Below are 27260 nucleotides of genomic sequence, written 5' to 3' on the forward strand. Positions count from 1 at the left end.
AGAACATTTTGCCAGTAAAGAGACTCTGATGCAATCTTCTCTTCATGCTGATCATCTATGGTGGCCTTTAACCTTAGTCTCATCTCAAGCTCTTTCCACCTATGGAATGCTCTCTGGTGATTTGCTGCCTTCTCATGGCATGCCAGATATCTAGCCAGATTTTTCCAGTCCTTTGTTCCTGTAGAACCCAATGTGGCTGGAACATTAGACTGGAAGAGTTTGCAACAAAAACAGTATGCAGCATTCTGGGGTTTTGAGTACATAAGCTATGGCCTATCCACTTTGTCACCGTTGGGGATTTCACACCAGTATTCTGTTGGATGGAAATTTCTATTTTCATTGTCTTTGGGGAACATGAAGTTCTTCACTTGCTGTGGCCCATGCAGTACAAGGAAGTCCCTCAGGCTACTGCTCAAGTGGATCCACAGTCCTGGATCATCTAAACTTAAGGAACTAAAAACTCAGCAGCAGCTGTTTCTTGCGCCTCCACCACACTCTTCTCCAATCTACACTTTTCTTCAGGAATGTGCATGGTTACATCCATTTGAGATGGAGATATGGATGCTGCAGTAGCTTCCAGGTCACCTGCACTCTAACTGGAAGATCAGGCATCTCCTCACCACTCACATCCTCACTCGGGCCGGAAGGCTCACCGTGAACATTTGTGTCTACCTTAGGAGAGTTCCTTCCTTCTTAGATAGAAAAGCTTCCTTTGCTTGCTTTCTTTTTCTGAATGCTGCCCCAGAGGGGCGTTTTCTTCTTTCACTCATGACTGCTGTTCTGTGTCAGCGATAGTGGCTCTCAACACTCAGTTGAAGGGGACAAATAGGCAGGCTGGTAGCAGGGCCTGAGTGAGGGAAGATATCAGCATTTTAAGGGCCTAATTGGCTCCTACTACTTCAGTTGATTGCCTGTTCTCCTGAAGTGGGTTCAGGGAAGCAGCAGGAAACAAGAAGCTCCCTGAGAAGCTGGTGTTAATCAGTCCAGGCTCCTGGGGGTGCTAGAGAGGTAAATAAGAGGCTCCTCCTCCTCTCTCTCTCCCTGCAGCTCCTGCTGCTTTCTGTTATTCCCTCTCACCTTTTCTCCTGCCTGCCATGTCTCTTGTGCCCTCCTTCCTCTAGCATAGCACTCCACCATCTCTGTGCATCTAGAGCAGAGAGAATACATATGCACCAGCAGCAGACACAATTTTCTTCACTCTGGGTCCTAGTGGCGCCTCCCTCCCCCCAGTCTGGCACCTGAGACAGCCGCCTCAGTTCGCCTCATGGTAAGGCCAGCCCTCCTCCACTGCATTACTCCATGCGTCTTATACAAGCTGGTTACACATGTGTAAAATTGGAGTAAAATAGTGGTGAATCAATCTCTGAGAATATTCATTCACATTTTTCCATTAATTCGCTTTGACCATTTTTTCATCCTTTTCTAATTTATCTGTCCCCAAACTTTTGTGTGTTTGAGTTTTACCAGCAAGTTCATTCATGGAAATGCACAAGGTACTTGCAGAAATCCATTTTATAATTATAATTCAAGCCAGAAGTACTTGTGTGCTCATCCAATAAGGGAATAGACACCATACCATGTGACTTAACTGACCAACCGTAACCAAGCAATTTCAGATTGAATTTCAGATCTTGACTATTATAAAAAAAATTCAAAGATATTCATTCCATACATTCAAACAAATTAGGATCTCCACAATAGATATTCCATACACAGAGAGGCTACATTCATTTAACAAATTTGTCGTAAATTATTCCCTCAGCTCTATCAACTACTGTGGCTGGATTTTTTAAAAGGTTGGATAATTTACAAATAGTGTTACCAATTGTAGTTCTGGAGGCTAAGATAATAATACTTAGCTCTTACATAGCACTGCTCAAAGAACTTTACAAAGGAAGGTAAGCATCTTTATCTCCATTTTAGAGACAGGAAAGCTAAGGCATAGAAGGTGAAGCAATTTGCCCAAGGTCACACAACAAGCCAGTGGGAGAAAGGGGATTAGAGGCCAGGTCCCCTAATTCACAGTCTACTTCTTGGTGCCATGGACCATGCTGCCTGCTGGCCATAGGCAGTGAGGAAGCGATTCCCAGCTTTGTGCAATTGGCCAGATACATTATGTGTGGGTTTCACATTCCTCTGAAGCAACAGGTAGTAGTCACTGCTGAAAGCAGCATACCATACCATACTTGGTGAACCATTGATCTGTTCCTAAAGGGCAAACCCTAGGTTCCTTTGGGGAAATGTACTGTTTACAGCCTCTTCCATAGCTTCACTTAACTGTATTGTTCAACTGATTGTATTCCAGTCTGAGGGGAGAATGAATTGCTTGAGGGTTGGAAATGGGATACCGAGCCTGTGAAATGAGTTGCTGGATCTCAGTCCACTTCCTTACCAACATGTATCCATATCACAAAAAACATCACAGTTGACATTACTTGGCCATGCTGTTGACAGTGTCATCTGAGGCAAAGAACTGAATGGGTCTGAATTCTACTCTCATCTCAAAGGTGTTTCTTCCCGGGCCAGGGTTCAGAGACATTGTTGTGTGGAGAGATGGAGGAAGGGGGCGGGTTATGGGGATCTTTCACTGCCTCTGTCCATGCTGTACCTGTTTTGAGGATTAAAAGGGGATTTCAGTCTCTGAGGACTGTCAATCTGGCACCTTTCACCAGTCCCAAATCCATTTATGTTTAGACAAAGAAGCACACAAGGCAATTTCCCAGTGATTATAGATCAGAGGGCACCAGAAGACAGCTGTGAATATGCACCTCTCCAGGTCCTCATGTAGACCCCAGGGTTGGTTCTTGCCCATCACTTCCTCCTCCAGGGGCTGCTGCTGCCACCACATATGAGATTAACAAGGGGGTCATATTTACACTTCCAAGAGGAGCTGCTGTGTGATTATGGGTCTATTTAAAATCCTTCGGGCAGCTGCAGTACATAATAACAAATCAGCAGGAGGGAAGGAGGGAGGGGAAGGAGGAGAAGAAAAGGAGGAGGGAGTCAGGAATTTCATGGATTGTCTCTGAAAAACTGACTGCCAAAAGATGGCGGGGGTGCAGTCAAGTTAAAGATGCCCCCTGCAGAGACAGACACACAGAGTGAAAGACAGAGCGTGAGAGAGATGCAGACACTGGAGGAACACACTGAAGAGGGGGATTTAAGAGCTTGGAAAGGAAAACTGCCAGACCCAAAACCTCGCTGCTTCTGGGGACAACATCACACCCTCAAACCCACTCATTCCAGAGGGTTCAGTCACATGCCATTGGACACCTGTCCTAGCTTCATGAAATCATAGACATTACAATTAGACAATATCTATTATTAGAGCTTCCAGTCCAACCTGCACATGTGCGTGCATGCCCGCAAACACACACACACCACCACACACACACACAGATTAGTCCCTACAATACACACCTTCAGGTCTTGTTCAGTCCAGTTTTGAATGAGACATAAGCAATGGGGCCGCCATGACTTTCCTTGGAAGACAGTTCCACCATCTAAATTTGGAACAAGAAGAAATCCTTCCTCATGCAGTGTAAAGTCAAACTTTGGGTCTCCCCACTCAATAAAAAGCACAGAGCACCAATTCCCTCAGCACATTTCCCAGGCTTTTTCTTCAGGTGCCTCCATCACCAGAAAAAGAGTGTCGCCACATGAAGACTCAAGGAGAACATCTTTCCAGTTACAGTCCCTGCCTGGGCTCTCTGGACCTTCACAGCCCTGGCAGGGTGGTAAAAGGAGCTGTACCATCAGATCTCCTCAGCTGGTGACTGCTAAGCAACATTGGGTCTGGCCATTGCTTTAGGTGGGTGACCTCCAGAGAAACATCAGCTGATGCAGGCAGCAGTGGTGCCCATAATTCAATAGGTTGAATTCTTCCCTCTGAATCTGTGCTAGATTCAAGTCCCAGAACGGTAGTGGGGGCTCGTGTGCTGCTGGAGGTGTCATCTTTCAGATGAGTGAGAAACCAAGATCCTGACCATCTGTTGTCATTATAGATTGCAGGTCAACTTTTAATAGCAGGATCAGGAACATTCATTCTCCTTTGTGTTCCAGACAAATTCCAGTTTGGGCACTAACACTCTCCCTGCCTAATCATCCTTCTGTTTGAACTAGCTATCTTATTTGTCTTGCTACAATTTTGGACAGGCCAGGAAGTGTTTCCTTGTCCTTTCATCAGCTGCTGCATGCCAGACAAAGTGACTGCATTTCACTGGTGGCTGGGATCATTCCTGTACAGGCTGTAAAATGCTCTAGGATCCTTCCAGGTGAAAGGTGCTAGGGCAAGGTCAGTCATAGCAGTCCACATTCCTTCTCCAAGATCATCCTGTGTGACCCCTTCTTGTCCCTCTTCTCCCTTCCCAACAATCACCGCGCTCCCTTTTCCAGTACCAGAAACTGAGTGTAACCAGGCAGGGAAGGAGTTTCTCACTAGGATGAGATTTGCCTCAATTTCCATCAGTGAACGAGAGAGGAAAAAAATGTCCAAATTAAGCTGCTTGATTACTGAAATTAATCTTGTCACTTAGTGTCCCTGCTCCATGGAACGGGGCCTTTGATTAGCCTCCTTGTTTCAGAATATTACAAGCAGACATTTATTAAGCAGAAGGCAATTCCTCCAGACAAGGAAGGGAGGGGGGAAAGGGACAGGGACAGCTGATTCCTGAGGGAAGACTGCTCATTAAAGACAGGGCCCCAGCTTTGCCTCCATCATAGGGAGATGGGAAAGGGAGGAAGGCTGTTCTGAGAACAAAGCCAGAAGCCCATGAGGATTTTCCCAGTTTTCCCTCACATTTCCCCTCTCCTCCACCCCCTCAAGGTATGACTAAGTCCCATCCCATTGTTAGGGACATGGGCTTGGTGTTTGTAAGGTGGCAATTCTTACAGCTGGTTATCACTATTATTACTACAAACATCAAATGCTAGGTGCGTGGTCCTTTCTCCATGGCCTCAGTTGAGCTCTAACTTGTAGGCAAGGCTGAGACTGGAGAGGGGAGCAAGACCACCAAAGAAAACCACAGCCTTAATTGGGGAGCTGCTAGTTACAGCAGAAGATTGGGGGTACATTGCTGTGCTTGGGAAACAACCCTCAAAAGGACTGGGGGGAAAGGGAACCAAGTGGTGTTCAGGCAGAGTTCATTTGTACTCAGGCCAGGTTTGCCTTCATCCCCAAATCTGACCCCAAGTTCTAAAACCCTAGGCTATGTTCCAGCTCATGGCATGACTTCAGAGAGGCAAGTAGTGGGGATTGAGTCAAAGTATTCATGCCTTGGACAAGCTACGAGAGAAGGTGCAAAATGCAGGAACCCTCACCAGTGGAACATAGTGCTCTATCTGAGCTGAACCTCCCTTGGGAAGTACATCACCATAACTAGAGTATCGTGAAGGCACAAGAGAGTTTGAGTGGCACTATTGGGGGAATCCTGTACTATCTATAGAGGGTGGGGCACAGAGGAGGTAGGGAGCTGGAATCAGCTGCTGAGGAGGGAGTGTAGAGTGGAGGGGCCTCAGGAGAAGGTCTAGGAGAGAGAAGCAAGGTGGGCAGAGAAGAGGAAGGATGAATAAGACCTCCTAATGTTATGATAAGCTTATCTGAACGCCTGGTCCTTTTGAGGTTCTCCCTTCACTAATTTCAGGTCACTCACCATTTTTATAAAGCGGTCTGTCACACGCTCCAGCTCCCAGACCCTTCTCCCAGTCCCTCCACCCGAGGCTTGAATTGAACATGACACAAAAGAGGGCAGCCAGGAACAAACAGGCTTTCATACATCAAGCAGAGGTTAGGAAAAAGAGGTTATGAGGACATAGGACTGAAGTGTGTAACGTTTGCAGGGATGCAACGAAACTGGGTACAACAAAACTGTTGGAGAAGGTAACAGGCTCAGATATGCTGTCACTAAGACCCTGGGCAAGCAGGAGGCAGCAGCCTCTCTCGTTAAGTACACCCACTGTCCTGGGGCAGGGAAGCACCCGCTCTAGGAACCTGATCCAACACCTGTTGAAGTCAATGGAAAGACTCCCACTGCCTTCACTGGGCTTTGGATCAGGCCCTAAGTGCAGCCATATGCAATGTCTCAGCATTGTCTCTCTCTGTTCCCTACTGCCTGTTAAAATACCTTGGGGGGGAGGGATAGCTCAGTGGTTTGAGCATTGGCCTGCTAAACCCAGGGTTGTGAGTTCAATCCTTGAGGGGGGATCTGGGGCAAAACCAGTGCTTGGTCCTGCTAGTGAAGGCAGGGGGCTGGACTCGATGACCTTTCAAGGTCCCTTCCAGCCCTAGGAGATGGGATATCTCCATTAATAAAAAAAATAAAAAAAAAATACCTTGACTGAACAGTGTCAGATAGGAATCGCCAGGCTCCCTAACAGGATACATGCTGCTATGTCATGTCATCTTCTCCCAGTTTCTAGCCCTGTACAATTATACCAAAGCTCTCATTAAAACCACCTCCTGTTTCTCAGCCTTACGATGGCCTTCCCCTGGACTGACATTATACAGTTGGCACTATAGTTGTAAGCTAGCCCAAGTGTGTTGAGTGTATGTGCACCACTGACCCCTATTGGAGTGTGATGGATCTGCTAAAATATCATAATTCTTTCTTCTAGCTGAGGTCAGAGTTCAGAATCTGGAGTCACTGTTTCAAAATCTTTATGAGGACAGTATTTGAGTAGTGTGGGGGCAAATTCACAACAAATCATTTGTCATATGACTTTTTCTGCTCACAGACATTTCATGAGCAGATCACCAATTCCCCAGATTTGAAAACCATTTTTTAGGAACTTTCATGCCAGTAAAACTTGTTTGCACACGTTTGCAGAAAGGGAATGCAGTGTTTATAAGCATTGCACAATGAATTCATCTGGAAGCTGGAGTGAATATTCCTAGACAGTTTCTTACCACATTTACCCAGTTCTAATGCGGACAGTGAACTGTAATGATTTCCAATAGATGGAGAACAAGACAGCCAGGTAAGCACAATAGCATGGCTGTTCAGTAAACCAAATCTAGAGTGATCGCTATGTCTGTCTCTCTCTCTCTCCCCCCCCACACCTCAGTACAGTATAATTTATCTTCAGTCCCTTTACAGAATAAACCCTAAATCCAGTGCCTCTCTTATCTTCACTTCTGTACCGTGTCACTTATGATCTTGTATGTTTATGTGCATGCGTGTTCATATATGTTTATGTGCCTTCAGATTAAATGTCCTGCACAAACTGGAGACTAAACATTGGCACTGAACCAAAAGGTCACACTGACAAGTCTGCCACACTCACCAGGGCAGGTGAAGTGAGATCTCCAAGGAGTAGATGGGAGACACTAAGGATTCTGACAGCTCCTAGGGGATTTCAGAGTTTACTTTGTTTTAAGTAAATGTGAAAGGTGCCTGGCTGGCAGGTCTGGAGTTCAATGTCTTCTCTTTATCCCCAGGACAGGTACAGCATGAAAAGCAGTAGGACAAGTGGGTATGGGAGGTCATTTCCCCATGACCCATTCAATCCATGGCCTCCCCTGTCAGAATGCCAGCAAGAAGGTGATTAGACACCATTGTGATGTGCTTTTTATGATGAGGACACTTGCCCACTATACGCTTGACTAGACCATCAACTAATTTCACACAGGCCAACTCACTCCCTGGTGGTTATGGTTTTGACTGGACTGGGACAAATGAGCTACAGCTGAAAGGACTTTGTGTCTGTTATGGAACCCTGACCCATCTTCCTCCTCCTCTCTACAACAGTGATTTTAACAAGTCTGCCCTGTATTCTGAAGCCCTGGTGCTCGCAGCACAGCTAGAGACATGCATTTGTTTTGGTCCCTGCAATACAATGTTATGGCTTCACAGTCCCACTATTTCATCCTGCAAGAGAAATATGGATAAGAGAAAGTCAAGGGTTAGGCTTGGACCATCATACAGTACAAATGTTCACAAGCTTTTATCCAAACTCATCCATACCTACCCAGTCTGGCAATCTAGAACACTTTGCATTTTATGGCACTTATCAGAGGGCCTCAAAGCACTTTCCAAACATTATTGAATTAAGCTTCATAGTGGGCCCAGTCCTGCAAGATCTCGATCATGCTTGTCAATAAAGTCATGGATGCTCAGTGTCTCAGAGAGACATTCAATACCTTGCAGGATTAGGCTTTGCATTCTTGGGAGGGAGGGATCTTATTATCATCACCATTGTACAGGTGAAGAGACTGACGGCCGGAGAACTCAGAGTTTGCACAGGGTCCCACAGAAAGACAGTGGCAGAACTGGAAAGAGAAGAACCCAGGTCTCCTCATGCCCAATGCCTTGCTTTACCCACTAGGCCTCATTTCCTGCCCATCTAGCACACAGATGCTTTTCTTGTGAGATTTCCATTGCTTCCTGGTCACAGCAATGATACTGCATTTCAGCACTTCAGCTTCTGAATCAGCAGCATGGATACAACAAAAAACTAGACTCTGGAGCAAACCACATTTTCTTGAACCTCCAAAATTATTCAGAGGGGCCCAGCTGGGTTTTTGCCCCCTAGTTCGGGGTAAGTTGTAATTGTATCTGAACTTCTTTGCCACTGATCTCCCTACTCGAGAGACAGAGTGACAGGGGTAAAACGGGTGGAACGAGGCAGTCTGTTCTGATGAGGAGTCAACAGGATTGGATTTTTTTTTCTTTGTACCAAGGCTGTATGAAGCATTGAAATTCCATTCTGAGAAGCAGCAAGCGGCAGAACCTGGTTTCCATAGCACTGCCATGGAAACGGCTCTCTGTGAATCTGTGCCTTCAGGCCCCTTTGCAACTGAAGCATCTCTCTCCCCCAACTCCCACCTCCACATCACATGTCCCCCCTCCTTCAAATGATTAAAGGGTACAATACACTAGAAAAGTGGGGGCCTATTCGGTTCATTCCTGGATACTAGTACACAACAGTGTCCTCAGAAGACAGGAAAAGAATTAGCATGATTGATTTTTCCCTAATATTAAAGAAAAATCTAAGGTTAAAAATCCCATCTTGAAACTGCACAAATGAAATCTTGTCTAGTAATATATTAAGGCGCAAACCCAGTAATCTCATGCACTGGGTTCTTTTATCTTCCTTTGTCTGCCTGGAACACTAGTTTCCAAAAGTGAAGGATTTAATTAACTGTTAGAATGCAGAACAGGCTCCCCCTTAATCTTCTCTTTTGTTTTTGGTTTCCATCCCATGGCTCAGGTTAAAAAAAAAAATCTTGACATGAATCTCCATGAAATGGATGGAAAAGTCACATAAGAGAGGTGTGCACTGTTGCTGCAAGATTCACCCCATTTCCTCCATATGCCCCCTCTGACCACTTTGGGGAGTTAATTAACACACCAGATGTACAGGGGGCTGGCACTTGGCATGCTGACAGGCATTCTAGCATTAGTAGAGATACACCCACTGATGATGAACTTGCCAGCTCCACTGGTCAATGGGCCAGAGGCTGCCCAGCCATTTCATAGGTGGTCCATAATGGCCTCTGTCATGTCATGGAATTTTACTTGTGGCTCTCAAGTTCCACGTCTTTCACCTAGCAGCGTGGTGCACCTATTGCAGGACCACAGACAATCCCATTGCACATTTTTTTCATTCCTAATGCCCTGACTTTTGCACTTAGTATCATAAAAGCTACCACTAAACCTGCAACCTCGACACCTTATCTCTGGGTAACCTCTTTGGCAAACCCAAATTCAACTACCATCTTTATGCAGACAACTCACAGATTTACCTGTGTGCTCCAGATCTGTCTCCTTCTGTCCATACTAACATCTCTGCTTGTCTCTCTGACATCTTGTAGATGTCTAGCTGTTAGCTTAAGCTCAATATAGTTGAAACAGAGCTCATAGTTTTCCCGTCAAAGCCCTCCCACCACCTCCTTTCAGAATCACTGTCAACAACAATACTAGATCGTCTGTCACTCACGCTCATAACTTGCCATCACCTTCCACTCGGACCTCTCTCTAGGTCCTCACATGCAGGCCAAGTCTAAATCTTACAGATGATTTCTACATATCGTCTCTAATATGCAGCTTTTCCTATCTATCCACATGGCTAAGACTCTCATCCAGGCTCTCATCATCTCACATCTTGATTACTGCAACATCCTTCTTTTGGCCTTGACAAATGCAATCTTGCCCCACTCACAGCCATTCCAAATGCAGCTGCAAAGATAAGTTTCCTAGCCCATCACTTTGAACGTGTTACTCCTCTCTTTGCAGCCCTCTAACACCCCCTTCTTTATAGCATTAAACATAAGCTGCTTGTCTTCACTTTTAAGAATGTGAAGGACTATCCCCACCTGACCTATTATAGCATATTGAAAACTGTGACAATTACAAGCTGTCACTTTAAATCCTGGCCCTGCTTGCAGGGCTGGGGGTTCGGTAGGGAAGCGTGCGGTCTGGGCCTGGCAGCAGTCAGTTTGCAGACAGTCAACGAGTGTAAGGTGGGGTGAGCTGTGCCTCTCTGTTTTAGGGAGCAGCCTGTTTTGTTCTCTCTGTGTGTTGGGGTTCTTGTGTGTTCTGAATTCTAAGACCTAAAGTAATGTTACAACCGTCTAGCAAGAATTTTATGTTTTTATCTAATTTCGCTGATTGTTTGCTGTGAAACCTAACACCTATTATCTCTCGTTCAGTATCAAGAGCTTGACTCCTGCCTCTGATCAGCCCATGATGCCAGCCTCCGTCGCCCACTTGTTACATTTTCAAACAAGCCTTCGTGCTTTCTCCCAGGCTGCCTCTCACGCATCAACTTCCTCAAAACTAACTCATTATCCTCTTTAGAACTCTCCTTTGCTGTGGTGCTTGCAAAAATCTTGACAATGGTTAGGCTGCTGGTGAGCTGAAACCACTGCCTGTCACGCTGAGTGATACAGTCTCATTGTTGCCTTGTACACCCCCGTCTATCAGTATCCAGCTGTTGTCTTCAGTCTTGTACATAGATTAGAAACTCTTTGAGTCAAGGACCATCATTCTGTTCTCTGTTTCTACAGCTCCTACCACCACGGGGTCCTGGCCCATAACTAGAGCACCTACGTGTTATAAAATAAATAATACACAAACGCAGCAGCATCACTAATCCAGTCCACTTTGTGTACATAAATCCAGTTCCCCACACACATCCTTGCCGTGACCGTCACAAGCCTCTCTTCTTGAAGAGGCTTCGGTGCTGGAGAGAGACAATGGATTGACAGCCTTGGTGACAGAAGTCCTCTACTTGTCCTCAGAAAAGGTACAGCACAGACAATGGCAGTGCAGATTTCCTGCACACACACCACTATCTGCCTATGTACCTCAGCCCTGTTCTGGAGGGACCATGTCTAGAGGTGAAGAGCAGTTCAGTTTCCCCATAGCCCACTCAGTCCTTGATCTCTGCTGAGGCAGGCAAAAAGGGGATGTTACTCCACCAGCAGAAATTGTTCCCAATCTCTGGAGATTCAGCCCCCAGATCTCGTCTGTGTAAAGGAATCTTCAGGTAGAATAGACACATTGTAACAGCTCAAACACCACCAACCACTCCCTGCAGATGGCATGGCAGAGAGCACAACTGGGAAGGAGGAGGCCTTACCCGGGCTCCTGTATCCTCCAGCTATCCCCTGCTGCCCTAACAGCTCCCTGGGGCTGCTGTTAGATGGCACCGTTTAGAGCAGCCTTTGGGCTGCTCTGAGTAGTTCAATGGACCAGTCCAGCACAAAGTGGCCATAGGATCAGGGAAGTGCAAAAGATCCTTTGTGTCCCCCAACTGCACCAAATGATCCTTGATCACAGCAAAGGATCTGGCCTTCGGCTCTGGGACAATGCATAGGAGAGCCCTCTTCAGGGCCACATCCTCAATGCCAGCATGCTGCAATGTTCCAGGTCTACAGCCATGTCAGTAGATGCCAGCAACTAATGGCCTTGTTGAGGGGCTAACTCCAGATACATATAGAACAGGGATCAGCAACCTTTGGCAGGTGGCCCATCAGGGAAATCCGCTGGCGGGCTGGGACGGTTTGTTTACCTCCAGCATCCACAGGTTCGGCTGATCGCAGCTCCCACTGGCCGCGGTTCGCCGGTCCAGGCCAATGGGGGCTGCGGGAAGCAGCAGCCAGCACATCCCTTGGCCCGCGCCGCTTCCCACAGCCCCCATTGGCCTGGAACGGCGAACCATGGCCAGTGGAAGCTGCAATCAGCTGAACCTGCAGACTCTGCAGGTAAACAAACTGTCCCAGCCTGCCAGCGGATTTCCCTGGGGCCCTGTGCCAAAGGTTGCCGATCCCTGACATAGAAGATTGGATGCCGATAGTATATGGTTCCACATTGCTGTCAGACACACTGAGGCCAGGTATAACTAACACTAAAAGAGTGTTATGTGGCAAACATCACAAAGTATCTGCAGGATCTTGATCATTTCAAGGTTCTGACAAACCTCTAGCCATTCATAATATTAATTAACAGCAGTGACCTAGACTAAAGGGCCCCTTAGATGCCAGAGTTTGCTCATTCATTTGATGCCAGAGTTTGCTCATTCATTTGAGATGTAAACCCATGGCAGAACACCACTAGGAACTTCCCTGGTGTGTGTCTGACCCCTTGTTGAAGAGCCCTGTTGATCACATTCCCCAGAGACTCACGGTGCTATCGAAGCACAAGTGGTTGCTACTTTTGAATGGTCTGCCATCCTCACCACAGACACTAGAACGGACTCCAGTGGCCACTAATGCAGACCACATCCCAGCCGATACGACACATTTGGCCCAGTTATTTGTCATTCTCACATCTGTCCTGTCACTTCTGTGCAATGAGAGGGGAACTCCCCAAAGCAGAAGATTACCTTTTGCAATTGGAGATTAGTCCTACACTCCTTGCAAGATGATCTATTGGAAAGGATACATGAAGGAGACCAACACCTCATGCAATACGAGGAACAAGCCCAGTGTCGGTGTGACAGCCCAGCACAGGGCTTGCAGGATGACAAGATGCTAACCAAAGAGCCTCTCATTCCCCCAACATTACCCACTAGACTTTGGGAAAGAATAGCAATAGGCCAGTGTGAGAAAAAGAAACACCTATACAGTTGTCATTGACATTTTTTCTAGATTTCTATACATTCTACTTCTCACTAGACTTACAAGCATGTAGGTCACAGCTAAGCTACAAGGCATCTTTTCTCATTTGGGTATTCCAGAAGAAACAGTCACTGACAACAGAACACAGTGGGTGAAATCCTGCCTCTAATGGAGTCAAGGCAAAGCATCCATTCACTTCAGTGGGGACAAGATTTCACCCAGGGAGTCAGCACTGAGTTCCAACACAGCCCCTCTCTGACATATGACCTGTAGTTCCTCAGAGCGGAGATCCTTCCCCCTTCACTTCTCCCCCCACCCCCCAACCTTCTCCAGACCCTTTGAGTGCTCAAGCCTCACTTCTTGCCCATCTTCATCAAGCAAAGTCCAAAGTTCCATACAACCCAACCACACACACACAGCTACAGTCATCTGCCATGGTCATTATAGCCCACACCACCGCAGTGCCTCCCTGCTGCCAAATGACTCCCCCAGAAATGTCCTACTTGCCCTCCACATAATTGTTCCCCACAGGCCTCCACAGCATTCATGCTCTCCTACATGTTGTCCCTTGCCTCCCTATGTCCCCACTCCTACATATAGTCTCATGATACAGAGAGGAGATGTGTGCACTAGGTGGTGTGCATGTGTGAGAACGCAGAGAAGATGAAAATCATGGCTGTATTTGGGTGAGGACTTAACCATAAAAAATCATGAGTTATGTTGCTGATACAATTACTCAAACAACTGTAACTGATATTTAACAAAGATTTTTGTTTTAGAGGACATACACACAAGTGTGTGTGTTTGTGCACTTCAGAGAGGTGGCCAGGAAATGGCATTTCTGTCCCATTAAAAATGTCATGTTTTTTGGAGGAAAAAAGTTAGTCCTGAATTGGGACAGAAAGTCAAACAAAAAAAATTTTTAATTCCATTTCAGGGGAACCAGCATGGATTTTTTCATCTTGCTGGCTGCCCACCTGGACAGCCTGGGGAACAGCTAGTCTGGCTGGTGGGCAGGAAACCAGGCAGGTAGGTCTGATGGCTTGCCGGCTTTCTACCAAAAGTTTTAACAGAATTGACTCCAAATCAACATTTTCCAGTGGAAAACTGTTCCATCAGAAAATCTGTGACCAGCTCTAGTATATCTAAACACATTTCACCGCCATCCATAAGTGTAGCTTCAGGTCCATACACAGCTTCACATTCTATAGCCCCTCTATAGCTTACACATCTGTCCCTAGTTTGTATGCAGGTAAGCAACAAAGCCAAATCTGTATCTACACATTAAAATATTGAGCCAATGAAATACAGCCAATGTTCACAGTTAAGCCCTTTTGATTTCTAGTAGAATGGGATCCTATAAGGAGAACTGTAATTTTTACTCCTGCACTTTTTCTCCCTCAGACGATTCTGATTAACTTTTCTCCTTGATTTCAATGAACAGTCTTTGACTGATTTGGGCTCTGATCCTACAATAGATAGCATGCCAGTCGGCTGCTGTCCCTGTGCAGAGCCCCACTGAAATCCATAAGACTCTGCCTGGGAGCAGCAGTCCACCCACATGCTATCTGATTAAGGATGGAGTCCCTGGAGTCCCTGTAGGTTTTACTCCATATAAAATATTGTGAGCTTTGCAGGATGTAGAATTGCAGCTTCAGCGTTTTTTTTCTTGGAAAGTTCTCCTCATCCCCACTATCTCACTCCTGTGGGACTATGTGGCTGGGCTTTGAGCTGGGAAAATTAAAATTTTGTTTCCTTCAAATGTTAAGTCTCTCTTTTTCCTGAGGGCTACTAAGATTCTGTGCCTCTGATCTGAAATTGTAGCAATAATTGTATTTCCTATTCTCTTCACCATAGTTGATTGTTTGGCAGGCATCCTAGAGTAATAATTCACATAAAGATTCATCCTGCATTTCAAAATCTAATTTAAAGCAAATCATTTTCTCCAGGAAAGCTATGGGAAGAGCATTTCCCCTTCCTGCTGGAACTCCAAATATTTGGATAGTTTTTTTAAAGGATTTCATTTTCTATCATTGTATGCACCTGTCTTATCCTGCACTATATTTTACAAATGTTGATTTAAATTCTTACCATTCAGTGGTAAGACCTGACGGTTTTTTCCTGTTGCTTTCTGCTTCATCCAGCCACCACTTCTCACAGACAGACAGAGAATGTACAGTGGTTGCAGCTTTTCACGGGTGATGCTCAATGCACTTTGGTTTCCTATTTTGTTCTTGTTCATTGTAGAGCTTTTTGTTTATTTTAGGCTGGGTAAAGGGTGAAGACATTAACTTTGGTTATGTTACCAGCTCATGCTTTTGGTTTCATTTGCTCAGGTTGCCATAAAGTAGTTTTCCTTCTAACTATTTTGGTTGAAGTCGCTAGAAGTTTTCAAGGATAGGTACCTAAACATTTCAATATGTCATTAATAAAAACTTTTCAAAATCCCTTTGAATCTCCAAGACCAAAATCCACCCACAACAAATTCCTCTCAACACTTCCTCCCCACCCCACTCTCTCTCACACACACACTCAGAGGTTTCCCCACCACCCCTCTTTCTCTATTCCCCTCCTATCCATTCTCAGCCTCATTGTTCTCTTGCATGTGAATTAAGGAGAGGTAGACTGCACAGTGAAGTATCTAGGGCAGAAAGCAGCTTGGGAAGGGGCTGATTCACTTTAAAAAAAAGAAAGAAAGAAAAGACTGGAAATTCAAACTTGACTTCTTGTGCAATTCATTTTTGTGGCTGTGTCTGGGTTCCAGCTGGAACAGAAAGGAGAAGGGACAATATATCAGAAAGAAAAGACATTTTCAGGATACCTCAAGCCCAGCTAGAAGAAGAAAGCACTGGAAGTCTTGCAGTGAATGTCTGTTTGGGTGATGTCCTGCCCCAGTCTCCAGCTCAGAAAGGTTTGGGTAAGCGTCTTTTGGATTAATGACCAAAACATTTGAAGATTTGCCCATCACCTGAACAAGTAGTTGAAGCATTCTGGATGTTGTTTGCTGGTTTTTTGGGAAGGGGGTTGATTCTTTGTTTTGCTGAGGTTGAAGGTTGGTTTTTTTGTTTGTTTTTTGGTTGGTTGGTTTTAGTTTTCAGCAGAGGAGGGTGAGTCAGCGCATCTCTTTTCCTTTCATGCTGCTCTGCACATGGAGGTGGGGAAGGGACTGGGACAGCAGTTGATTCTCAGGCTATCTACAAGACCCCTCTAAAGCTTCTTCTGTGACACAGCTGCTTCTCCTGTTGATGAATGAAGTGTGCTCCAAGCAATGTCATGTGCCTTCCCCTCCCCTGCAGGGAGTCAGTGTAAGCATTCCAGTGCAGCTGAGTGAGCACCACTGGTGTGCCATCAGGCAGAGGGCCATTAAAGATAGACACTGGTGACGTCAAGGTACAGCTAAGTCAGGAAGTTTGTGAATATACCTGGGATAGGACCCCTTTCTCCTCCTGGAGAAATAGAAGTACAAGCAAATAAGCCCAGTGTTGCAGGTCAGATATTGCTAAGCTCCATCCTGCTTAGTGACACCGTCCAAAAGTTTATTTGTGTAATATGTCTGGAGGGTGTCTATGTGCACTAATTCTTTAGAGGCTGAAGAGAGACAGAGCCTAGCAATCCAAGAATTTGTAGGACAGGGAAGCAGCAAAAAGGAAAACCTCTAAGGAATCAATTGTGGCTGTAAGCCTCAGATATGGCTTCTGGGAGCTCAGAGGAAGCACCGCCACCTAAACAGCTTTGAATAGGGTGCAGCATGTGCTCTCTCCACATGGGACCAGCTCCATTAGCCAGTACAGATGGGAGCAGTGGGTTATGGGCCTTCCCTCCTTCCTCTAGCGAGTCTGGCACCAAAAATGTTGCTAGGGTTACTTATGGCTTGCCCGGACACAGCACTGGCATTAGGGAGTAGCAAGTAGGGTAATTGCCCAGGGCCCAATGAAGCTAAGTTACATGATCGGCCTTCGGCTTCAGCTCCTCAGTTTCTGCCCTGGGCCCCAGTGAGTCTAACACCAGCCCTGTCCATATGCACACTTGCAACAGTTTAATTAAACTGGTGCAAACCTGTGTGTGAACACACTTATCAGTTTAAAACTGGGTTTACAAGCTAGGTTTAATCAATTTACAAGAGTACACACACACACACACACACACACACACAGTTGCACTACCTTAGTTTAAAAATCACACCTTTAGTTTAAAAGGGGCAATTTTAAGACCTTAGTTCTTGCACTTTCCTGAGCACAACAGGCCTGATTTATCACTGTGTCACGCCAGTTTGACATCAGTGCAGCTCCACTGAAGTCAGTGGAGTAGTGCAATGGAGAATCAGGCTCATGGACTGCAGTCAGGCCCTTCAGATACTTTTCACTTCTACACACACAGTGATGGGCTTTTTACGAGGGATGGGGAAAAACCCGTTTGGCAAAAATAAAAATAAGCCCAATGATCCCCTCAGCCAAACCCCACAACTTTACCTCAGCTCCAAAAAAAAAACAAAAAAACTTTGATTCCTTCTTTTAAGTTTCCCCAGGTTTCCTGCTTTCAGCCATAAGTCAAAGTACCAAAATACTGTGAGAGAAAGGCCATTCTTGTGGTTATTTCTAACCTGACCAGAATAGAAATGGGCTATGACCTACTAGCTACACCTTTTATCTATAAACTGACAGATAAAAATAATCCCATTGCAATACCATGCTGCTGCCTCATAACAAGTCATCCCATGACCCCCACTCCAACACAATGGCATTTCTCTGGAGCACTAGCCCAGCTTTGTGCCACTGCAGGGGTGTCAAACTGCCGTAAAGCTAGCCACCTGAGTTTATCCCCAGCCTAGGACAATTCTCAGTTGCCATAGAGCTGTAGCGGCGCCAGTCACCATCCTCCCAGGCCCCCAACTCCCTTTGTAGAACGTGTAACAGAGGGGAAAGGGCTGGCGCACTCCTGTCTCTGGCTAGTTCACAGCTGCCAAAATGGCCCCTCAGGGGCATCAGAAGCCAGTACAAATTCAGGAGTCCTTGAATCAATGACCAACTAGAACCAAAGCCCAGACAAGTAGGGGAACACACAGACACAGAGCTGGCTTAAAATCATTTCACCACCCAGACCTGTACCATGCACAGCTCAGCTGATCCAGAGAATCTGGCCCAATGTCAAAAGGCCCTAGACCAGTTAAAGACTCTTCTTGTCCTGCAGGCTAAGGCTTACAGAATGGAAGACTAGACCCTCGAAAATCAGGACCATCCTACAAATTTCAAGTAAGGTGACACCCCTACACTCTCACCCACCCACCCCCATATCTCCTCCACTAGCTTCCCTTCAGGGTGGTTTTCAGTCCTAGGTGCAGGAGCTAGAAGTGGAAGACACATTTTAACCTGAGCTCCTATCACGTAAGCCCCCAATTCCATACTGCTATGGCAGCATCCTACAAGTTGAGGTAATCACTTTGTAAGGAAAGGAGTGGGCATGACATGGGCACTCTCTGCCCCAATACCACCACTGCCATTTCTTACCCCTTACCCCCACCTGCCCTAGCTAGTGGCTCTGAGCTTACGGCACTTCCATTTGGGAGCATGAAGTTCACCCTCCCAGGGCTGGCACAGCTACCTACGTTGGCACACCCTTCATAGAAATCAATCTGGACTGGTAAAGTATGATCCCTTTCAGAGAGTGAGAAAGAGGGAGGCAGCGTCGTTCAGCGCTTCAGATGTCAAGAAAGAAAGAGTAAGAGAAAGAGAGATGAGAGGAAAGAGAAAACCACATAGAAAAGGCAGTGGGGAAATGTCCTAATTTGGAGAGACAGGCCTCATTGCCATGGCAACCCTGAATCGCCCCACAGCGGGCGGACCTGACTTTATATGTAGCGTTAAACAGTTCAACCATTAAAAAGAAAGGGGGGGAAATGCAGGAAAGGTATTCAGTGACAAAATACTTGTCTTCTAGGGGGCACTCTGGTAGGTGACATGAGCACTCTGGTAGGTCTTGAGTTGTATTCCCCCACCCACCCCTGTAAATACAGACACACATTTGTACATTTGGTTCTGTTCTGAAGAGTGAGTCATTCCCTTCCTGCTGGCTGGCCTCCTCGCCCGAGCCTGTAGGGCACGAGCAGTGGGGCTAAATCCCCTTTCGACACACTTGTGAAGGGAAGCAACAGCAGTAATAGGGAAAGTGAAGGAGGAATTAACCCCCTTCTTTCTCTTTATATGCCCTACCATAAAAACCACACACACACACCCCACACGACCAGGGCAAGAGGGAAACCAATAAAGCAGCAGGTAGGGACAGTAGAGAATAGCCATGTGTATAAAATATGAGACTTTACCATTGTGTGACTGTGCCCTCTTCTACACAAACACCACTAATCTCTAACATCATGGACTTCTCCAGTGACACACCAGACAAATATGATAGTGCTGAAAGCAAGCAGAGTGGGTGCTAAGATCAGTCAAGGAGGGAGACAGTGAGTGGGGGAGAGGTATAGGGAGAGCAAGACCGGGAGGAACAGTTCACTAAAACTCACACAATACATATTTTACTTGCTCTGAGAGAAAGTCATCCCTCCAGTTATTAATTAATTATTCAAATCTTGCCTAAAACCTTTCTGTTTGCTTTAGCTGATGAATGACTCTAAACACTACTCACCTTCATATTACTGCCTCCTTCCATTCTACCGCTCGTCCACTCAATTCTCTCCTCCCCCATTACTGCCGCCTTCCATTCCTCCTTCAGTGTAACGCTCATCCCCACTCAGTGCTCTCCCCAGCCCCTTTACTATCTCTGGGCACAAGCTCTAAGCCCTTCCTCACACTAGGTAGCACTTGTTCCCATAAAGAAGCCCCACTGACTTTGGAAGCATTACCTCTATAAGTCCCACTTAAGGGTTGCAGAACCAGGCCTACTCCTTGGAGGTGGATCCCTGCGGTCAGAGCAGAGTGAGACCAGGACCACGATCCTCAAAGGTACTTAGGCATCTGTCTATATACCTTTAAGGATCTAGGCCCAGGTGAGCAGACAAGTTAGAAACTCAGAAGGGAGTAAATAACTTCCTTACAGGTACCAACCGCAGCATCCAAAATGAACTGAAAATGTGTTCCCAGAAGGCAGAGGAGTACCCTTCCCTAAAGATTTCTAGGTACAAACTGGTAAAAGGATTGTCACACCAAGGTCCCCGGCAGGGGATACTCACTCACAGCAGATTAGTTCTCTTCCAGGTCCAACACCTCCCCTTGCAGTCTCTCAACCTGTGGCCTTCTCTCTTGGTCTGCAGCCCCTCTCTCATTCCAGGGACTGCAGCTTCCTCTTTGTGACTCAGCCCCCCAGCCAAGTCATTGTGTGGTTTCCCCTTCCAGGGTATAGAGTCTCACTGGACCTGCTGTCCAGGCAATGCCACTCTTGTCACTGACTGGTAAAGGAACCCAGCTCCACCCACTATGCCAGCCTCCGGGCAGAAGCACGGAGACCCTTCAACATGCAGCCAAGGTCTGCTCAGTCCCCAACCTTGCTGCTCTCTCCCTGGGCTGCTTCCTACCCACCTCCCACAGGCTTTCTGGGTACACCCTTCCCTGGGGGCTACTCTTTCCCTAGGTTCCCTCCTTTTCTCTCTAATACACAGAGTGTAGCTGCAGGCTTCATCACTGGCACCTTCTGTTGCCAGCTTCCTGGTTTTGCACTAGCTCAGCCCTCACTTGCTCAGCTGAGCTCCATCTTCCACTTGGGGATTGCTTCTCCAGCCTAAGCCCCTCATAAGTGGCCTATATCACTAATTGGCCCTTTCTCAGTTTCCTTAACCCTTTCAGGGCTGGTGTGGTGTGAACACCCCATCACAGTCCCCTTCACCTTGCTGTCATGTAGTCTATTTATATTTGCATTTACTTTTTGTTTTCAAACTAAAACACCAGCTCACTTCTCCATTCAATTTTTTTATCAAATGGAAGCAGACCTCTGGGTCACTTGAAGAGTCCATGATTAGAGCTGTGTGGTGGGGGGGGAGAGAATACAGCCACACAAAGGTACAGCTACACATCTTCCACACATTGTTACCCTTCACTGTACACACCCACTTCTACATTGGTTATGGGAAACAAAGATCTCATAAGGCAAGAGAACCTTCCCCCACTACCATGGTCTAGAACTGAAGAGAAAACAGAATAACTAACTAAAGTTCACTCCACTGCTAGTTAATAAAAGAAGCCAATGTATTATTCAAGAGACCTCTATATTTTATGGCTGCTGCATGGAGGGAGCTGCCGGCTTGCTTCTGGCATTCTGGTATCGCAAGATATATTGCAACAGCCTGTTTCCTCCCTCTATTGTTATGACAGACATCCATACAGATGGGCAAACATGGACATAACTGGACACACGCGGACGATAGACACTGCTCTCTGACAAACCTGTAGTCCAAATCAAAGGAGGGAAAAAATGGCTAGCAATCTTCAGAACTTTTCCCAATAGGCAGCGTCTGTGAGGAGGTCCCAGCACCTGTTCTGTCTTCCACCAGTGCTTATGGCAGCTCATTTTGCCTGTGGCTAGAATGCTGCCAGCCAAAACTTCAGTTTATAACAATTTAGACGATCAAACTTAAAATTAGCATATATTCACCAAACCTTCCCAGCGGAATAGGGCAAGGGCTGCAGGATCAGAGGGAGAGATACGCTGTTTTAATAGCTCAGTAAAGAGGATTTGCACCATGGATTCATTCCAAGATATCAAGAGCTGGTCATCATGGCTCATCAATGGTGAGGTGGACCCAGGGTCATGGTGAGTGGCACCAGCCATTCTTTGACTGAACCAGTTCCACAGTCTGCAGTTGAGCACTTGGCATTAAGCACTCTGCACAAAGGCTTAATTAATGGACCATAGAGTGACATATTAAATCTAAATTAAGACACCAATTGACTATTGAACATTCACATTTCTGGCTGGGTAATGACTGTGTCAGAGATCTGAATCTATTCAAAGACCAGCAAAGCTCACCCATCAGACATTTAATAATCAACTGGTTATTCAATTAACCACAGACATTTTTTTCTTGAGAGAGAGGGAGGCTGGAAAGGGTTGAGGCAGTCATCAAATTACAGAAACTAGAGATAAGGAAGACTTGATGGATCAGGTTTTGTCCATCTCCATTCCCACTTCTGTGCAAGACTGTTTCCTGCAGCATTGCGCATACTCCAGAACTTTATCAAGTCCAGTTATAAATGACTCAAGTACTGTTAGGAAATGTTTCCAATAGCCATCCTAAGTTCCCCTTCACTCAGCTTTCTCTCATTACACCCCTCAGATCATCTTGAACAATCCCCCTCCCTCCCTGGGCTTTAGGCCTTTCAAAAGTTCGCAGACAAATGTTTGCCTCACTTGCGGAGTTACACATATTTTCCTCTTTTAATCTTTATGTCAGTCCACCTCAGTTTTTTTAATCGTTTTTGGTTCCCTCCCAGAATTATTTCTGGTTCCTTCATAGGGAACCCAAAAAGGCACAGCTCACGACAGCATTTTAATGTTGGCACCAGAGCAGCCTGGACCGGACCAAATGGGAATCCCTGTCTCACCTGAACGGCTGCATGAGCAATGACAAGAGACTGAGGAGAGGAAATTGGAGCAGAAAATAACACACCTGCTCTTTAATCATTATGACCCCTTAGGTGTATTGAGTTTAAGTAATTTAAAAATAATCTGCACTGAAAATATAATTAAAGGACCCAACCATCCCATTCCATGGAGAAGAAAAATGGAATAATCCAGCTACTGCTGCTGTCACTAACACAAATTCTTTTCTAAAGGGGCTGCTTTAGTGGGAGAAACTTTCAAATTCATCTAACGCAGTACCATGTTGTCTCTCATAATTGCTCCTAACACATTTGCTGATTTCCAAAGCTAATGGATGTGAATATGAGCCATTGGGCATATGTCTGTGTGGGGTTGTGTTTCACTTGCTCTTACTGCATGTGTGTTGTTGTGTGTGTGTCAGTAGTCATGATGTATGTCAGTGAGAGTCTAGCACATGTGTGTGTGTTAGGGAGCCAATGTGAATCACTAGGTATGATTGTGAGAGCCAGTGTGAATCACAGCATATGATTGTGAGTGTCAGTCTGAGTCACAGTTGATGACTGCCTATGTGAGTCCATGAGTCACTGTGTCTGTGTGAATGTTAATGTAAGTCACGGTGTATGAGTGTGTTTGTGATACATTGTGTGTGGGTTACTGTGTAAGTGTTTGTGCAGAAATCATGGTACATGAGTGTTTGAGAAACTCACAAGTTCAATGTTTAGTGTCACCAGTAGAACTGGGCAAAATTTTTCAGACTATTAGACAAAAAAAATAGTTTCAGATGACCAGTCTTGCACAGATGACCTGAAACTATTGCAAATTTGACAAATAGTTCTGGCTCTTCGCAAAACAGCTAGGGGAGGAGGTTGTGGTACTACTGCTGCTGCCACTATCACCTTAATCCTTGTGATTAGTGTACTCAGGTGGGATGTGGGAGACCCAAGTTCAAACCTCTGCTCTGGAAGAAACCTGAAACTGACTCTTTCAACTTATCAAACATTCAGATTCAGTGTGATCCAAACCAATATTTTCCAGACCTGCCACCAAACCATAACATCCGTTATTCATCCAGCTCTAGGCCCTAGATCCCCTTCTGCTCACATTTTTCTGTTCCCTCTACATCCTCTCCTTTCTCTCGCCAGGCTATTTCAATCTCAGGTCACACATGAAATGTAGCCATACCCTCTATTACGCATTCCAGCTAGGGGGGAAAGGGTCATTATCGTCAAGATTTTCAGAGTGAATAATGATTTGGAAGGCCAATTTAAGTTACAGTTTAAAAGGGGACTGATTTTCAGTTGATGGATGCCAAGCATTTTTTTTTAAATCCAGGCCCCTTTAAGGTGTCTCAAGTTGGCATCCAAAATGAAGGTACCTACAATCAATAATCACTTTTGAAAATCTTGGCCTGTTTCACTGAATTGCATCACTTCCTGTGATGGTGGGCAGGGCATGTTCCATTGCCTGGTACAAGGTATCTGGCAGCTTCACATGTAGTGCCAGGTGCTGACGGATCTCCACTCCATCAGTCCTAATGCCATGTGCTGTCTACCCACCTGACCTTGACACAGAGAAGAGTTTGTGAATCTTGCAGAGAGCCCAGTTTGTGAAGGATTCCAAAGTGAACCAACCCTGCAGGTTCACTTTGAGACCCGAATCAGTGACCTTCCAAGAGCTGCCCCATCCCTCCTCCTCTTTATCCAACACAGGTTCCTCACTACTTCCTAAGCAGCTGCCTCCACCCTTAAGAATCTTCTGCTGCCCACTTCTTACTTTCAGTGTCCTCACAAGAGGATCACTTATCCTGGCCGCCTTCCCTTCCTTTTTTCCTGAGCCCTACTGGCCCCTTCTGCTGCATCCCACAGGTGTCTGGGTGACAACCAGGGGCAGCTCTAGGCACCAGCAAAGCAAGCACGTGCTTGGGGCAGCCCATTTGCAGGGGCGGCAGCGATCCAGCATGGGAGCTGAGAACCAACAGGGGGCCCTGGGAGCTGTAGTTCCTTGGTTAGCTCCCTGCCTATAGAGCCAGCCCTGGAGCAGGGAAAGAACTACATTTCCCAGCATTCCCTTGGCCACTACCAACAGGAAAGCGGGGGAGGAAGTGAGGAAGCTGAGACCTCATGCTGCAGCCTGCTGTGAATGGAGAGCTGCACTGGGAAGGGTAGGGATACCATATTTAAACATTCAAAAAATAGGACACTCCACGGGGAGGGAGGGTAGCCCCACCCTGCCACCATCCACTCCCTCTGACTGCCCCCCACAGAAACCCCAACCCATCCAACCCCCCTGATCACCCCCTCCCAGGACCCCTGCCCCAACTGTCCCCCAGGACCCCACCCCCTATCTAAGCCCCACTGGTCCTTGTCCCCTGATTGCCCCCTCCCGGGACCCTACCCCCATCTAAGCCTCCCTTCTCCTTGTCCCCAACTGCCCCCTCCTGAGACCCCTCAAAACTTCCCCCCTAGGACCCCACCCCCTACCTGTCCCCTGACAAACCCCTGGGACTCCCATGCCTATCCAACTGCTGTCTGTCCCCTGACTGCCCCCCCCCGAACCCCTGACCCATCTAACCCCCCCTTCTCCCTGCTCCCGACTGCTCCCAACTGCCCCCCTGAACCTCCGCCCCATCCAACCCCCCCTGCTCCCTGTCCCTTGACTGCCCCCCCGGAACCCCCTACCCCTTCTCCAACTCCCCAGCCCCCTTACCGTGCCACTCAGACCAGCGTGTCTGGCTTCACGCAGCGCCAGACACGCTGCTGCATACATGCTGCCGTGCTCCCCTGCGGTGCCAACCCCCCCCCCCCCCCCCCCAGCACCTGCCTTCCAGATTTGAACACCTCAAAATTCAGGAGTGCTCAAGCTCAGTTTGGGCAGCTGTTACTTCATTTCTCCCAAATCAAATATACTGATCCACTGTAACTTGCTATAGAAAAAATAGGATAAAATTGAGCAAGAAATGCTTCCCAGTGGTTATTAGGACTGGAATTGCTATTTTCAACAGCCATTGCCTTTTTTTTTGTGTTTGTTTGTTTAAAAGGAAGACAGTGATATTGCATTGGCAAATTCCCCATAGAAAGAAAGAGTGGAACAAAAGAATAATAAAGGCACCTCAACTTTTCCTCATTTATGTAGGACAATCTTATAATATGCATCCAGATATCCTCCAGTCACACAAGCTGAAAATTGTTCCACTTTACTGCAGTTCTGTAATCATATGGGAACCAATCCTGTCTGTGTTCTGTGCACATCTAAAATTCCTGCTGAATGACCTGCCGTGGGAGCGAGTTACCAGTGACTCAGGGCTGCGGCGGAAGGAGGGTGCAGGTGGTGGGGGGGGAGAGCCCAGGGCTGGGGCAGCAGGGGGGTGCGGGTGATGGGGGAGAGCCCAGGGCTGGGGCGGGGGGGGGATGGCGAGGAGCCCAGGGCTGGGACGGGGGGCAGCCAAAATTTTTTTTGCTTGGGGCGGCAAAAAACCTAGAGCCGGCCCTGGTGACAACAGGCATTGGCCACTGCCTCCTCAAACCCCTGAAGTGTCTTTCTCCACCCCCACCCCCAATAGTTCAACAACACTGAGGAAATCCTTTTGCTGCCAATGCCAGCTGGCTACACTGAGCTGGATGAGAGAAACCCCATAATTCTATCACAGGTTCATTTGGAAAGGGAAGGAGGGTCTATAGACAATGTATTAGGAGAGATGTGTATGCCATTACTTGGGAACCCCCAAGTGGGGCAGAAATCAAGGAAGCCTGCTGAATAGAAGGAGACTTGTGGCTGTATCAACTCTGTGTGTTATTCAGCCCTGTGCAGAGATCCTGCACAAAGCCTATGTACCATTTAACTCCTATTTCAAGGGCTTAAGTAGAATGTAAGTCAACATTCATCCCAGGTTTATGCACTTCCATACATAGAGTGATGGTTAATGAGTGCATTGAACCTTGAAGCCATGGCTTCAGTAGATGTGAGGCTGGGTGTGAACATTTTACACAGCTCTAGGAGAGAGGCTTTACCAGATAATTCAACCTCGGGCCAGTTAGTTTCATGAAAATAACCAGCCAGGTGTTTGGCTGTTCATTAGAAACTTCTCTCTAAGCTTCTCCATCCTCTTTACCTCCTGTCTCTGCCATGGTACACAATGCCTGCACTAGTCAACGATGAGAGGATCACCAGCCAGCCAAGCCTGTGATGTGAAGAACTGTGTTAACTGAGTAATTAAATCATTTCTGTAATTACTGTCATGCATTTATAAATTATTTAGACCTGCACATTCTTTCTGTAAGTGACACACGAGAGTGAATACATAGAAAAGAATGCAAAGAAAAGAGAAAAGGGGGGGGGGAATAAATAATAATAAAAGCACTTATTTATATAGCACTTTACATTTTTAAAGCACTGCCCGGACAATAATTAAGAAAAAGGTAGAGTGGCAAACAAAAAGAGGATGAGATAGAGAGAGACAAAGGAGAGTGGAGGCCGAAAGTGGGCAGGGAGCAATATCGGAATACACACACATGCATGCAGTGGCCACCTGGTGCAGCTAATAGTTTGGCAGTAAATTGTGCCTTGCTGTCTGCAAAGGTACTATAGCACGGCTCTCTAACTCTAATTTCACTGCCACTACTGAATGCCTGTGAGTTTGGAAGTGAGGTAGGGGAGCCAG

The 27260-nt window shown here is 46.5% G+C and overlaps 1 protein-coding gene across 1 annotated transcript in view; it reads right to left on the reverse strand.

Annotated features, from left to right (window-relative positions):
- Positions 1 to 27260, reverse strand: part of GRIN2B (glutamate ionotropic receptor NMDA type subunit 2B) — a 223413-nt gene that overhangs the window by 179063 nt on the left and 17090 nt on the right. The window lies entirely within an intron of this gene.

This window comes from Emys orbicularis, chromosome 1, assembly GCF_028017835.1.
Source record: "Emys orbicularis isolate rEmyOrb1 chromosome 1, rEmyOrb1.hap1, whole genome shotgun sequence".
Taxonomy (NCBI): Eukaryota; Metazoa; Chordata; order Testudines; family Emydidae; genus Emys; species Emys orbicularis.